The following is a 17,399-nucleotide window of genomic DNA, read 5'->3' as shown; positions in this document are numbered from 1 at the left end:
GTGGCTACTACCCCGGCCGAAGGCAGTGGGAAGTTTGCACATTTGCTGCCTTTCCTGGCTGGGGTTATCAATTATTCATCTTGTATTTCAAATTCAAAGTGCAGGCCCTTTATTGAGCCTTCTTGGTAACTACCACCCGTGAATGGCAGTGGGTAATTGGCACACTTGTGTCCCTTCTACCGCGCAGTGTGTGTACTTTGTGCACTTTCTTGCCTCCTCAGATGTGGTACCCATTTCTCAGGCTCCCACTGCGTAATCAGACGCCCTGTCTGTATAATGAACTGGAAAACCAAACACCCAATTCCCTTACAAGGCAGTGGGTAGTTTGCACATCTGCAGCCTTTCTTATTTTTCACCTTATTCATCTTCCACTCAATCAACACATCATCCACACATACACACGCCTACTTGCTGCCTTTCTTGGCTGGGGTTATCAATTATTCTTGAATTTCATATTCTGATTCAAAGTCAAGGCCCTTTATCGAGCCTTTTTGCTGTAGCTACTACCCCGGCCGAAGGCAGTGAGAAACTTCCTCACTTGCTGACTTACTTAGCTGGGGTTATAAATTATTGTTCAATTTCATATTCTGATTCAAATTCAAGGTCCTTTATCGAACCTTTTTGTTGTAACTACTTCCCAGGCAGTGGGTAATTTGCACACTTGCAGCCTTTCCTATTTTCACCTTATTCATCTTCCACTCAATCAACACATCATCCATACGTACAAACACCTACTTGCTGCCTTTCTTGGCTGTGGTTATCAACTATTCTTCTAATTAATTTTCCTATTCAAAGTGCAGGCCCTTTATCGAGCCTTTTTGTTGTAACAACTACCCCGGCCGAAGGCAGTAAGAAATTTGCTCAATTGCAGCCTTTCTTGGCTGGAGTTATCAATTATTCTTCAATTTCATATTCCTATTCAAAGTACAGGCCCTTTATCGAGCCTTTTTGTTGTAACAACTACCCTGGCCGAAGGCAGTGTGAAATTTGCACACTTTCTGCCTTTCTTGGCTAGGGTTATCAATTATTCTTGAATTTCATATTCTGATTCAAAGTCAAGGCCCTTTATCGAGCCTTTTTGTTGTCGCTACTACCCAAGCCGAAGGCAGTGGAAAATTTGCACACTTGCTGTCTTTCTTGGCTGGGGTTATCAATTCTTCTTCTTGTAATTCAAATTCAAAGTGCAGGCCCTTTATTGAGCCTTCTTGATAACTACTACCCGTGAATGGCAGTGGGAAATTTGCACACTTGCGACCTTTCTTGCATCCTTTCTACCGCAAAGTGTGTGTACTTTGTGCTCTTGCTTGCTGCTTAGATGTGGTACCCGTTTCTCAGGCTCCCACTGCGGAGTCCGACGCCCTGTCGGTGTAATGGACTGGAAACCAAACACACACTTCCCCTACAAGGAAGTGGGTTGTTTGCGCGTCTGCAGCCTTTCTTATTTTTCACCTTATTCATCTTCCACTCAATCAACACATCATCCACACATACACAAACCGGTAGTGAGACAAAATATCGAGATTAAAATATTGATATACATTAATATCGAAGTTTTAATATCGATGCGTAAAATATCGACAGACAGAATATCGTTTTTTAAGGTATGTATGTTAATAATATCGAAATTTACTAATATCGAAATTTTGTTTAGTGTTATGTATTTTATTATGTTGTTTATATGTTTGTTAAACATGTTTTGTAATGTATGTTTGAAAATTTGTAAATTTGTTTACATTTTGCGTTTTAGTATCAGAGCGGGTTGTGGGTTTATAGGGGAATAGGGTGGGAAGTAATTTAATAATAATTAATTAATTAATATATGTTTGTAAATATTTTTAATTAATAATTAATTGGTAATTAATTAATATTAATTAGTTAATTAATTAATATAATTTTGTACATATTTTTTATTAATAATTAATTGGTAATTAATTAATATGAATTCGTTAGTTACATTAATTAGAGTAATTTTTTTATATATATAATTTTTTGTTTTTGTTAATTAATTAATTGGGGAAAAATAATATTAATTAGTAAATTAAATTAATTACAGCTAATGTGCTAATATATTTACTTTATTGTTATTGTTAATTAAGAATTAATTGGTAATTGAATAATATTAATTATGTAATTAAATTATTTAGAGTTAATGTGCTAATATATTTACTTTATTGTTATTGTTAATTAATAATTAATTGGTAATTAAATAATATTAATTATGTAATTAAATTATTTAGAGTTAATGTGCTAATATATTTAATTTTTTGTTAGGGTTCAGGGTCAGTTTTCAGTTTTTGGGTAAAAGGGTATTTTTAGTGTTCAGGGTCAGTTTTCAGTTTTTGGGTAAAGGGGTATTTTTAGTGTTCAGGGTCAGTTTTCAGTTTTTGGGTAAAGGGGTATTTTTAGGGTTCAGGGTCAGTTTTCAGTTTTTGGGAAAATGGGTATTTTTAGGGTTCAGGGTCAGTTTTGGGTTTTTGGGTAAATGGGTATTTTTAGGGTTCAGGGTCAGTTTTTAGTTTTTGGGTAAAGATAAATTTTTAGGGTTCAGGGTCAGTTTTGGGTTTTTGGGTAAAGGGGTATTTTTAGTGTTCAGGGTCAGTTTTCAGTTTTTGGGTAAAGGGGTATTTTTAGGGTTCAGGGTCAGTTTTGGGTTTTTGGTATTTTTAGGGTTCAGGGTCAGTTTTCAGTTTTTGGGAAAAGGGGTATTTTTAGGGTTCAGGGTCAGTTTTGGGTTTTTGGGTAAATGGGTATTTTTAGGGTTCAGGGTCAGTTTTCAGTTTTTGGGTAAAGGTAAATTTTTAGGGTTCAGGGTCAGTTTTGGGTTTTTGGGTAAAGGGGTATTTTTAGGGTTCAGGGTCGGTTTTGGGTTTTTGGGTAAAAGGGTATTTTTAGGGTTCAGGGTCAGTTTTGGGTTTTTGGGTAAAGGGGTATTTTTAGGGTTCAGGGTCAGTTTTGGGTTTTTGGGGTACAGGGGTGTTTTTAGGGTTCAGGGTCAGTTTTGGGTTTTTGGGGTACAGCGGTACAGGGTAAAAATAAAATAAATTTAAATTTAAATTAAATCAATTAAATGAAATTAAAAAAATTAAATTACATTAAATTATATTAAATTAAATTATATCATTTTCAATTTTTTTAAATTAAAAAAAGTAATATATACTTACGAATACTTACGTTGTAATGGTATGCGTTGTAAATACATGCGTTTTAATAGTTTTTGCGTTAATTTATATGTAGAGTTTTTCATTTATTTTAAATGTGTATGTATTAGTTTTAATTTTTTAATTATGTTTTAATGTTTTTTTTTAATATTTGTAAATGTATTTGTATTTTAAAATTATTTTTACATTATTATTAATATATTTAAAAAAACGATATGTTTATTTTCGATATTTTTGTACTACGATATTAATGTTTCGATATTTTTGTACTTACCTTTATGAAGATAGGACTCCGATATTTTTGATTTCGATATTTTTGTGTCGATATTTTTGTATGTAGATATTCTGTCTGTCGATATTATGTCATAGATTCACACAAACCTACTTGCTGCCTTTTTTGGCTGGGGTAATCAATTTTTCTTCAAATTCATATACTGATTCATAGTCAAGGCCCTTAATCAAGCCTTTTTGTTGTAGCTACTACCCCGGCCGAAGTCAGTGGGAAAACTGCACACTTGCTGACTTTCTTGGCTGGGGTTATCAATTATTGTTCAATTTCATATTCTGATTCAAAGTCAAGGCCCCTTATCGAGCCTTTTTTGTTGTAACTACTTCCCCGGCTGAAGGCAGCGGGTAATTTGCACACTTGCAGCCTTTCCTATTTTCACCTTATTCATCTTCCACTCAATCAACACATCATCCACACGTGTACACACCTACTTGCTGCCTTTCTTGGCTGTGGTTATCAACTATTTTTCTATTTCATATTTCTATTCAAAGTGCAGGCCCTTTATCGAGCCTTTTTGTTGTTACAACTACGCCGGATGAAGGCAGTGGTAAATTTGCACGCTTGCTGATTTTCTTGGCTGGGGTTATCAATTATTCTTCAATTTCATATTCTGATTAAAAGTCAAGGCCCTTTATCAAGCCTTTTTGTTGTAGCTACTACCCCGGCTGAAGGCAGTGGGAAATTTGTGAACTTGCTGCCTTTCTTGGCTGTGGTAATCAATTATTCTTCTTGTAATTCAAATTCAAAGCGCAGACATTTTATTGATCCTTCTTGGTAACTACTACCATCGAATGGCAGTGGGTAATTTATACACTTGCGTCCTTTCTTACGTCCTTTCTCCGCTCAGTGTGTGTACTTTGTGCACTTGCTTGCCTCCTTAGATATGGAACCCGTTTTTAAGGCTTCCACTGCGGAATCCGACGCCCTATCTGTGTAATGAGCTGGAAATCCAAAGATTCGCTTCACTGACAAGGCAGTGGATAGTTTGCATGTCTCCAGCCTTTCTTATTTTTCACCTTATTCATCTTCCACTCAATCAACACATCATCCACACATACACACACCTACTTGCTGCCTTTTTTGGCTAGGGTTATCAACTATTCTTCAATTTTATATTCCTATTCAAAGTGCAGGCCCTTTATAGAGCATTTTTGTTGTAACAACTACCCCGACGGAAGGATGTGGGAAATTTCCGCACTTGCTGCCTTTCTTGGCTGGGGTTATCAATTATTGTTCAATTTCATATTCTGATTCAAAGTCAAGGCCCTTTATCGAGCCTTTTTGTTGTAACTACTTCCTCGGCTGAAGGCACTGGGTAATTTGCACACTTGCAGCATTTTTTATTTTTCACCTTATTCATCTTCCAGTCAATCAACAAAGCATCCACACGTACACACACCTACTTACTGCCTTTCTTGGCTGTGGTTATCAACTATTCTTCTATTTCATATTCCTATCCAAAGTCCAAGGCCCTTTATCGAGCCTTTTTGTTGTAGCTACTACCCTGGCCGAAGGCAGGAGGAAATTTGCACACTTGCTGCCTTTCTTGGCTGGGGTTATCAAGTATTCTTCTAGTAATTCAAATTCAAAGTGCAGGCCCTTGATTGAACCTTCTTGGTAACTACTACCCGTGAATGGCAGTGGGTAATCTCCACACTTGCGTCCTTTCTTGCGTCCTTTCTACCACACAGTGTGTGTACTTTCTGCACTTGCTTGCCTCCTTAGAAGTGGTACCCGTTTCTCAGGCTCCACTGCGGAATCCGACGCCCTGTCGGTGTAATGGTCTGGAAAACCAAACAGTCACTTCCCTTACAAGGCAGTGGTTAGTTTGCGTGTCTGCAGCCTTTCCTATTTTTCACCTTATTCATCTTCCACTCAATCAACACATCATCGACACATACACACACCTACTTGCTGCCTTTTTTGGAAGGGGTTATCAATTATTCTTCAATTTCATATTCTGATTCAAAGTCAAGGCCCTTTATCGAGCCTTTTTGTTGTAGCTACTACTCCGGCCGAAGGCAGTGGAAAACATCCTCACTTGCTTACTTTCTTAGCTGGGGTTATAAATTATTGTTCAATTTCATATTCTGATTCAAATTCAAGGCCCTTTATCGAGCCTTTTTGTTGTAACTACTTCCCCGACTGAAGGCAGTGGGTAATTTGCACACTTGCAGCCTTTCTTATTTTTCACCTTATTCATCTTCCACTCAATCAACACATCATCCACACGTACACACACCTACTTGCTAACTTTCTTGGCTGTGGTTATCAACTATTCTTCTAATTCATTTTCCTATTCAAAGTGCAGGCCCTTTATCGAGCCTTGTTGTTGTAACAACTACCCTGGCCGAAGGCAGTACAACATTTGCTCACTAGCTGCCTTTCTTGGCTGGGGCTATCAATTATTTTTGAATTTCATATTCTGATTCAAAGTCAAGGCCCTTTATCGAGCCTTTTTGTTGTAGCTACTACACCGGCCGAAGGCAGTGGGACAATTCCGCACTTGCTGCCTTTCTTGGCTGGGGTTATCAATTATTGTTCAATTTCATATTCTGATTCAAAGTCAAGGCCCTTTATCAAGCCTTTTTGTTGTAACTACCTCCCTTGGTGAAGGCAATGGGTAATTTGCACACTTGCACCTTTTTTTATTTTTCACCTTCTTCATCTTCCACTCAATCAATACATCATCCCCACGTACACACACCTACTTGCTGCCTTTCTTGGCTGTGGTTATCAACTATTCTTCTATTTCATATTCCTATTCAAAGTCAAGGCCCTTAATCGAGCCTTTTTGTTGTAGCTACTACCCCGGCCGAAGGCAGTGGGAAAACTGCGCACTTGCTGACTTTCTTGGCTGGGGTTATCAATTATTGTTCGATTTCATATTCTGATTCAAAGTCAAGGCCCCTTATCGAGTCTTTTTTGTTGTAACTACTTCCCCGGCTGAAGGCAGCGGGTAATTTGCACACTTGCAGCCTTTCCTATTTTCACCTTATTCATCGTCCACTCAATCAACACATCATCTACACGTGTACACACCTACTTGCTGCCTTTCTTGGCTGTGGTTATCAACTATTTTTCTATTTCATATTTCTATTCAAAGTGCAGGCCCTTTATCGAGCCTTTTTGTTGTTAGAACTACGCCGGATGAAGGCAGTGGTAAATTTGCACGCTTGCTGCCTTTCTTGGCTGGGGTTATCAATTATTCTTCAATTTCATATTCTGATTAAAAGTCAAGGCCCTTTATCAAGCCTTTTTGTTGTAGCTACTACCCCGGACGAAGGCAGTGGGAAATTTGTGTACTTGCTGCCTTTCTTGGCTGTGGTAATCAATTCTTCTTCTTGTAATTCAAATTCAAAGTGCAGACATTTTATTGATCCTTCTTGGTAACTACTACCCGCGAATGGCAGTGGCTAATTTACACACTTGCGTCCTTTCTTACGTCCTTTCTCCGCTCAGTGTGTGTACTTTGTGCACTTGCTTGCCTCCTTAGATATGGAACCCGTTTCTAAGGCTTCCACGGCGGAATCCGACGCCCTATCTGTGTAATGAGCTCGAAATCCAAAGATTCGCTTCACTGACAAGGCAGTGGGTAGTTTGCATGTCTCCAGCCTTTCTTATTTTTCACCTTATTCATCTTCCACTCAATCAACACATCATCCACACATACACACACCACCTTGCTGCCTTTTTTAGCTGGGGTTATCAACTATTCTTCAATTTTATATTCCTATTCAAAGTGCATGCCCTTTATCGAGCCTTTTTGTTGTAACAACTACCCCGGCGGAAGGATGTGGGAAATTTCCGCACTTGCTGCCTTTCTTGGCTGGGGTTATCAATTATTGTTCAATTTCATATTCTGATTCAAAGTCAAGGCCCTTTATCTAGCCTTTTTGTTGTAACTACTTCCCTGGCTGAAGGCAATGGGTAATTTGCACACTTGCACCTTTTTTTATTTTTCACCTTCTTCATCTTCCACTCAATCAATACATCATCCCCACGTACACACACCTACTTGCTGCCTTTCTTGGCTGTGGTTATCAACTATTCTTCTATTTCATATTCCTATTCAAAGTGCAGGCCCTTTATCGAGCCTTTTTGTTGTAACAACCACCCTGGCCGAAGGCAGTACGACATTTGCTTGCTTCTGCCTTTCTTGGCTGGGGTTATCAATTATTCTTCAATTTCATATTCAGATTCAAAGTCAATGCCCTTTATCGAGCCTTTTTGGTGTAGCTCCTACCCCGACCGAAGGCAGTGGGAAATGTGCACACTTGCTGCCTTTCTTGGCTGGCGTTATCAATTATTTTTGAATTTCATATTCTGATTCAAAGTCAAGGCCCTTTATCGAGCCTTTTTGTTGTAGCTACTACCCCGGCGGAAGGCAGTGACACATTTCCGCACTTGCTGCCTTTCATGGCTGGGGTTATCAATTATTGTTCAATTTCATATTCTGATTCAAATGCAAAAACAACAATTTATGGACAGAATGCAGAACAATGTCATACATTCACCCTAGTACAGAGATCTGGGTCTAAATCCATTGTTTTTTTGCACTCCACACCACCCCAGTTCAGACATGGCCATATGCAAATCAGCGTTGACCCTTTGCCTCATGGGAACAGTCCAGCCCGAACTGCCAATCCATGTCTTTCCTGGACTGGAATCGAGTATCCTAGGACTGGTTTCTGGCTATCAGCCGTCTTCAGCCAGGATAGCTTCACTCCAGTGGTCTGGAGAGCATGGGACTCACGTCTGAGCATACCCATCCCACTCGGGGTGACAAATGCAAAAACAACGATTGATGGACAGAATGCAGAACAATGTCATACATTCACCCCAGTACAGAGATCTGGGCCTAAATCCAACGTTTTTTTGCACTCCACACCACCCCAGTTCAGACATGGCCATATGCAAATCAGCCTTGACCCTGTGCCTCATGGGAACAGTCCAGCCCGAACTGCCAAGCCATGTATTTCCTGGACCGGAATCAAGCATCCTAGGACCGGTTTCTGGCTATCAGCCGTCTTCAGCCAGGATAGCTTGATTCCAGTGGTGTGGAGAGCATGGGACTCACGTCTGAGCATACCCATCCCACTCGGGGTAACAAATGCAAAAACAACAATTGATGGACAGCATGCAGAACAAAGTCATACATTCACCCCAGTACAGAGATCTGGGCCTAAATCCATTTTTTTGCACTCCCCACCACATTAGTTCAGACATGGCCATATGCAAATCAGCCTTGACCCTGTGCCTCATGGGAACAGTCCAGCCCGAACTGCCAAGCCATGTCTTTCCTGGACTGGAATCAAGCATTCTAGGACCGGTTTCTGGCTATCAGCCGTCTTCAGCTAGGATAGCTTGACTCCAGTGGTGTGGAGAGCATGGGACTCACGTCTGAGCATACCAATCCCACTCGGGGTGACAAATGCAAAAACAAAAATTGATGGACAGAATGCAGAACAATGTCATACATTCACCTCAGTACAGAGATCTGGGCCTAAATCCATCATTTTTTTGCACTCCACACCACCTCAGTTGAGACATGGCCCTATGTAAATCAGCCTGAGTCAAGCTATCCTGGCTGAAGATGGCTAATAGCCAGAAACCGGTTCTAGGATGCTTGATTCTGGTCCAGGAACGACATGGCTTGGCAGTTCGGGCTGGACTGTTCCCATGAGGCACAGGGTCAAGGCTGATTTGCATATGGCCATGTCTGAACTGGGGTGGTGTGGAGTGCAAAAAAACGATGGATTTAGACCCAGATCTCTGTACTGGGGTGAATGTATGACATTGTTCTGTATTCTGTCCATCAATTGTTGTTTTTGCATATTCTGATTCAAAGTCTAGGCCCTTTATCGAGCCTTTTTGTTGTAACTACTTCCCCGGCAAAAGGCAGTGGTTAATTTGCACAGTTGCAGCCTTTCTTATTTTTCACCTTATTCATCTTCAACTCAATCAACACATCATCCACATATACACAAACCTACTTGCTGCCTTTTTTGGCTGGGGTTATCAACTATTTTTCTATTTCATATTTCTATTCAAAGTGCAGTCCCTTTATCGAGCCTTTTTGTTGTTAGAACTACGCCGGATGAAGGCAGTGGTAAATTTGCACGCTTGCTGCCTTTCTTGGCTGGGGTTATCAATTATTCTTCAATTTCATATTCTGATTAAAAGTCAAGGCCCTTTATCAAGCCTTTTTGTTGTAGCTACTACCCCGGCCGAAGGCAGTGGGAAATTTGTGTACTTGCTGCCTTTCTTGGCTGTGGTAATCAATTATTCTTCTTGTAATTCAAATTCAAAGTGCAGACATTTTATTGATCCTTCTTGGTAACTACTACCCGCGAATGGCAGTGGGTAATTTACACACTTGCGTCCTTTCTTACGTCCTTTCTCCGCTCAGTGTGTGTACTTTGTGCACTTGCTTGCCTCCTTAGATATGGAACCCGTTTCTAAGGCTTCCACTGCGGAATCCGACGCCCTATCTGTGTAATGAGCTGGAAATCCAAAGATTCACTTCACTGACAAGGCAGTGGGTAGTTTGCATGTCTCCAGCCTTTCTTATTTTTTACCTTATTCATCTTCCACTCAATCAAAAAATCATCCACACATACACACACCACCTTGCTGCCTCTTTTGGCTGGGGTTATCAACTATTCTTCAATTTTATATTCCTATTCAAAGTGCAGGCCCTTTATCGAGCCTTTTTGTTGTAACAACTACCCCGGCGGAAGGATGTGGGAAATTTCCGCACTTGCTGCCTTTCTTGGCTGGGGTTATCAATTATTGTTCAATTTCATATTCTGATTCAAAGTCAAGGCCCTTTATCGAGCCTTTTTGTTGTAATTACTTCCCCGGCTGAAGGCACTGGGTAATTTGCACACTTGCAGCATTTTTTATTTTTCACCTTATTCATCTTCCAGTCAATCAACAAAGCATCCACACGTACACACACCTACTTACTGCCTTTCTTGGCTGTGGTTATCAACTATTCTTCTATTTCATATTCCTATCCAAAGTCCAAGGCCCTTTATCGAGCCTTTTTGTTGTAGCTTCTACCCTGGCCGAAGGCAGTAGGAAATTTGCACATTTGCTGCCTTTCTTGGCTGGGGTTATCAAGTATTCTTCTAGTAATTCAAATTCAAAGTGCAGGCCCTTGATTGAACCTTCTTGGTAACTACTACCCGTGAATGGCAGTGGGTAATCTCCACACTTGCGTCCTTTCTTGCGTCCTTTCTACCACACAGTGTGTGTATTTTCTGCACTTGCTTGCCTCCTTAGAAGTGGTACCCGTTTCTCAGGCTCCCACTGCGGAATCCGACGCCCTGTCGGTGTAATGGTCTGGAAAACCAAACAGTCACTTCCCTTACAAGGCAGTGGGTAGTTTGCGTGTCTGCAGCCTTTTATATTTTTCACCCTATTCATCTTCCACTCAATCAACACATCATCCACACATACACACACCTACTTGCTGCCTTTTTTGGAAGGGGCTATCAATTATTCTTCAATTTCATATTCTGATTCAAAGTCAAGGCCCTTTATCGAGCCTTTTTGTTGTAGCTACTACTCCGGCCGAAGGCAGTGGAAAATTTGTGCACTGGCTACCTTTCTTGGCTGGGGTTACAATTATTCTTGAATTTCATATTCTGATTCAAAGTCAAGGCCCTTTATCGATCCTTTTTGTTGTAGCTACTACCCCGGCCGAAGGCAGTGAGAAACATCCTCACTTGCTGACTTTCTTAGCTGGGGTTATAAATTATTGTTCAATTTCATATTCTGATTCAAATTCAAGGCCCTTTATAGAGCCTTTTTGTTGTAACTACTTCCCCGACTGAAGGCAGTGGGTAATTTGCACACTTGCAGCCTTTCCTATTTTTCACCTTATTCATCTTCCACTCAATCAACACATCATCCACACGTACACACACCTACTTGCTGCATTTCTTGGCTCTGGTTATCAACTATTCTTCTATTTCATATTCCTATTCAAAGTCAAGGTCCTTTATCGAGCCTTTTTGATAACTACTACCCGTGAATGGCAGTGGGTAATTTGCACACTTGCGTCCTTTATTGCGTACTTTCTACCGCACAGTGTGTGTACTTTGTGCACTTTCTTGCCTCCTTAGATGTGGTACCCATTTCTCAGGCTCCCACTGCGGAATCCGATGCCCTGTCTGTATAATGAACTAGAAAACCAAACACCCAACTCCCTTACAAGGCAGTTTATAGTTTGCACATCTGCAGCCTTTCTTATTTTTCACCTTATTCATCTTCCACTCAATCAACACATCATCCACACACCTACTTGCTGCCTTATTTGGCTGGGGTTATCAATTATTCTTCAATTTCATATTCTGATTCAAAGTCAAGGCCCTTTATCAAGCCTTTTTGCTGTAACTACTTCCCCGGCTGAAGGCAGTGGGTAATTTGCACACTTGCAGCCTTTCTTATTTTTCACCTTATTCAAATAAGAGAGAGGAAAGAAAACATGTTATAGGGAAAACAAAGAATAATTAATCTTGCTTTCAATCTTCTGCAAATATTTGCATCTAATCAGAGAGCATTCTGGAAGCATTATGCATAGCCTCATATTGCTAAACTTTGAAACCGTGTGTCCACATTTTTATACCGGAACCACTGTCTGTAGTGCAGTCAGAACCTAAATTTACTGAGAGCGTCAGCATAATAATGAAGGCTCTCAATTATTGAACCATAAATACAAGTTTGAACAGCATCACATATGCACACACATATTAACTAAACTGCAGTCAGTGCCCTTCCCTGATCCTTAATGTGGTACTGCAAACTGGTAGCCAAAGTGTTTGTGCTGCAGGAGGTTGGGTCTGCTTGTCCAAAGGACAAAATGCACATTAAAACTTGTTACACTTGACCCCAAACAATAGGCCTGGGCGTCGGGCTATAGGATTTCCACATCCCTGTTGAAGCCTTTCTTGGCTGGGGTTATCAATTATTCTTCAATTTCATATTCTGATTCAAAGTCAAGGCCCTTTATCAAGCGTTTTTGTTGTAGCTACTACCCCGGCCGAAGGCAGTGGGGAGTTTGCACACTTGCTGCCTTTCCTGGCTGGGGTTATCAATAATTCTTCTTGTATTTCAAATTCAAAGTGCAGGCCCTTTATTGAGCCTTCTTGGTAACTACCACCCGTGAATGGCAGTGGGTAATTTACACACTTGCGTCCTTTCTACCGCACAGTGTGTGTACTTTATGCACTTTCTTGCCTCCTTAGATGTGGTACCCATTTCTCAGGGTCCCACTGCAGAATCCGACGCCCTGTCTGTATAATGAACTGGAAAACGAAACACCAAATTCCCTTACAAGGCAGTGGGTAGCTTGCACATCTGCAGCCTTTCTTATTTTTCACCTTATTCATCTTTCACTCAATCAACACATCATCCACACATACACCCACCTACTTGCTGCCTTTTTTGGCTGGGGTTATCAATTATTCTTCAATTTAATATTCTTATTCAAAGTCAAGGCCCTTTAACGAGCCTTTTTTTTGTAGCTACTCCCCTGGCCGAGCCTTTTTGTTGTAGGTACTACCCTGGCCGAAAGCAGTGGGAAATTTCTGCATTTGCTGCCTTTCTTGGCTTGGGTTATCAATTATTGTTCAATTTCATATTCTGATTCAAAGTCAAGGCCCTTTATCGAGCCTTTTTTCTTGTAACTACTTCCCCGGCTGAAGGCACTGGATAATTTGCACACTTGCAGCCTTTCTTATTTTTCACCTTATTCATCTTCTACTCAATCAACACATCATCCACACATACACAAACATACGTGCTGCCTTCCTTGGCTGTGGTTATCAACTATTCATCTATTTCATATTCCTATTCAAATTGCAGGCCCTTTATTGAGCTCTTTTGTTGTAACAACTACCCCAGCCAAAGGCAGTGGGAAATTTCCGCACTTGCTGCCTTTCTTGGCTTGGGTTATCAATTATTGTTCAATTTCATATTCTGATTCAAAGTCAAGGCCCTTTATCGGGCCTTTTTATTGTAGCTACTACCCTGGCCGAAGGCAGTAGGAAATTTGCACACTTGCTGCCTTTCTTGGCTGGGGTTATCAATTCTTCTTCTTGTAATTCAAATTCAAAGTGCAGGCCCTTTATTGGGCCTTCTTGTTAACAACTATCCATGAATGGCAGTGGGTAATTTGCACACTTGCGTCCTTTCTTGCATCCTTTCTACTGCACAGTGTGTGTACTTTGTGCACTTGCTTGCCTCCTTAGTAAGGTACCCGTTTCTCAGGCTCCCACTGTGGAATCCGACGCCCTATCTGTGTAATGAGCTGGAGATCCAAAGATCCACTTCACTGACAAGGCAGTGGGTAGTTTGTGTGTCTCCAGCCTTTCTTATTTTTCAACTTATTCATCTCCCACTCAATCAACACACCATCCACACATACACACACCTACTTGCTGCCTTTCTTGGCTGTGGTTATCAACTATTCTTCTATTTCATATTCCTATTCAAAGTGCAGGCCCTTTATCAAGCCTTTTTTGTTGTAACTATTTCCCCGGCTGAAGACAGTGGGTAATTTGCACACTTGCAGCCTTTCTTATTTTTCACCTTATTCATCTTCCACTCAATCAACACATCATCCACACGTACACACACCTACTTGCGGCCTTTCTTGGCTGTGGTTATCAACTATTCTTCTATTTCATATTCTGATTCAAAGTCAAGGCCCTTAATCAAGCCTTTTTGTTGTAGCTACAACCCCGGCCGAAGGCAGTGGGAAATGTGTGCAGTTGCTGACTTTGTTGGCTGGGGTTATCAATTATTCTTCTTGTATTTCAAATTCAAAGTGCAGGCCCTTTATTGAGCCTTCTTGATAACTACTACCCGTGAATGGCAGTGGGTAATTTGCACACTTGCGTCCTTTATTGCGTACTTTCTACCGCACAGTGTGTGTACTTTGTGCACTTTCTTGCCTCCTTAGATGTGGTACCCATTTCTCAGGCTCCCACTGCGGAATCCGATGCCCTGTCTGTATAATGAACTAGAAAACCAAACACCCAATTCCCTTACAAGGCAGTTTATAGTTTGCACATCTGCAGCCTTTCTTATTTTTCACCTTATTCATCTTCCACTCAATCAACACATCATCCACACACACACACACCTACTTGCTGCCTTTTTTGGAAGGGGTTATCAATTATTCTTCAATTTCATATTCTGATTCAAAGTCAAGGCCCTTAATCGAGCCTTTTTGGTGTAGCTACTACCCCGGCCGAAGGCAGTGGGAAATGTGCGCACTTGCTGACTTTCTTGGCTTGAGTTACCAATTATTGTTCAATTTCATATTCTGATTCAAAGTCAAGGCCCTTTATCGAGCCTTTTTGTTGTAACTACTTCCCCGGCTGAAGGCAGTGGGTAATTTGCACACTTGCAGCCTTTCCTATTTTTCACCTTATTCATCTTCCACTCAATCAACACATCACCCACACGTACACACACCTACTTGCTGCCTTTCTTGGCTGTGGTTATCAACTATTCTTCTATTTCATATTTCTATTCAAAGTGCAGGCCCTTTATCGAGCCTTCTTGGTAACTACTACCCGTGAATGGCAGTGGGAAATTTGCACACTTGCTGCCTTTCTTGCCTAGGGTTATCAGTTATTCTTGAATTTCATATTCTGAATTAAAGTCAAGGCCCTTTATCGAGCCTTTTTGTTATAGCTACTACCTCGGCCAAACACAACACGACATTGCAGGGCTATGGAAAGCATCTAAATCTACAGCACTACATGCCAAAAAGAAATGCTTACTGTGTAAGTGACATATTCCATCTGTAAGATGTAAGATCTGTCATGCGGAATTGAGGTGTATAGTGCGGTGACATCAATGGTGCAGATGCACCAGTGTTTTTGCGCATAAAGTTGAATGAGTTCTAACTTTTGTAGGGAGTCTGTTGTGTCCCTTGTGTAGGTGCACCACTTTTGTACAAACTTTTGCAGGTAATGATCTAGAAATCTACCCACTGTGTCAAAAAGTAACCCGCATCCTGATACTATCGGCCTGAAAGGTGGATCAATTGGATTTTTGTGGATCTTCGGAATCATGTAAATTCGCTGTCTCCTTGGGTTGTTAGCTGTTAAAAATAGTTTGCAAAATGTGTCGATATGGCCCATTTCTTCAGCCTGATTCAAAAGATCCTGTAACATGATTAGTAATTGTACTGTTGGATCATTTGCCAGTTTCATGTAAGTTGCCTCACCCGAGACATGTTCATTAACCTTGGATATGTAATATGTGGTGTCCATCATGATCAAAACCCCGCCCTTGTCAGACAGTTTGAACATCAAAGTTGTATTGTTGGCATTAGATTTGATGTTTTCTTTCATGCACATTAATGTTGCAATGTTGTGTCTTCTTGTAGTTTATTTAGCCAGATCCTTCTTAACCAAATCCTCAAAGACATCCAACATTTTGTGCGAAATGGGTGGCTAAAAATTACTTTGTGGTTTAAACTTAGCTGTCTCATCACTGAGATCTTCAATTCGAGGTTCCATGACGTTAGTAAAATAGTGTTTAAGGCGTAATTCGCGCATGAACCTGTAGACTTCGACTTCAGTGTCGAGTTTTGTTGTGTCAGTGGCTGGTACGAATGACATGCCCTTGGATAATAACTTTGATTGTTGGGGCATAAGGGTTACTGAGGAGATATTGATGATTAGGCTTTGGTCTTGCTCCGCTGATTTATTCTTCCCTTTTCCTCGCCTAGTTTTATTGCTGGTTCTACTGTTTTTGTTTGGCTCAATGATGGAGGAGGGTTTGAATCCAGAGCCTGAGACAAAAAAGCTGTTGAGGAAGGTAACGATTTCTGTGGCAAACTAGTTTCACCAGATTGAGTAGACGGTCCTGACACGGATGTGACAATATCTGTTACTGGTGGACGATTGGTGGCTGCATCCTGTTCTGTTGCTACACTCTCCTCCAAAGATGTGTGTGCTTTCAGTTGATTAAATCTGCGTCCGGCATAGATCTCCGCCCACGTATACACCTCATTTAAATTATAATCGATGGTGTCTCTACAAAAATTCCGTATTTTCCCCTCTTGCAATTCCTTGTTATACTTTTTAAGTTTTTGGTTGATGTCATCCAGAGTTATTTTCCAAGTGTCTTGTTCAACCTGTCTTTCAAACTCCTTCTTAAGATCAAACATCTCTTCATCCAATTCTTGTATTGTTCTGGACAGTTGTTCAATGATTAACAAAATTAAATCCAATGAGCACTTGTTTAGAATGGAAAACCACTTTTCCATAAATACCGGGTTGAGATGTAGTCTGAATAGCATGGGTCTGATGGATAGCCTTAAACCTCTTGGAATACGCTTGGCGCGATGATATTGCATGAGTGTTGACGCATGTAACCTTTGATTTAATTGACGGCGAGTCAAATATTCCAGTTGTCTAATTTGTTGTGAGATCGATCCTCCGCGTGTGTCCGATAACTTTACTCCTTGTATAAGTGCGTATATTTCTGTTGCTTCCTCATTGGTGTATGCCAAAGTGGTTGCACGGTTGTCCGTGATGCTTGAGATAGAATCAAATGACATGTTGACTTCTGATGTATCGTAAATTAATGTGCGTGCTATCCCCTATGTTTTGGTCAGCAAAATAACTAATGTGGGGGCGGGGGATGCACTACCTGATAATCTAATTGTTCCTCTAATCTATTAATCAATGGTCTGTAACAAGGGGTGCGGACCCACTGCCTGACGTGAGCCTGCAGGCTTTAATCAATAGTATTATGACAGGAAAAAATCCCTGCTTGTGGGTAGCACTGTTCCTGTGGCAACTAATGCCAAAAGTATTATAAAAAATATTCAATTCAATCTAAAGAATTTTATAACAATATTTTAACAAACAAATGTTTTTTACTTCTATCTGTGTTCACTTCACAGCATTAGAAAT

The sequence above is a fragment of the Lissotriton helveticus genome, chromosome 11, assembly GCF_964261635.1.
Source record: "Lissotriton helveticus chromosome 11, aLisHel1.1, whole genome shotgun sequence".
Classification (NCBI taxonomy): domain Eukaryota; kingdom Metazoa; phylum Chordata; class Amphibia; order Caudata; family Salamandridae; genus Lissotriton; species Lissotriton helveticus.
The sequence above is the reverse complement of the archived record's forward strand: the minus strand, read 5'-3'. Positions refer to the sequence as shown.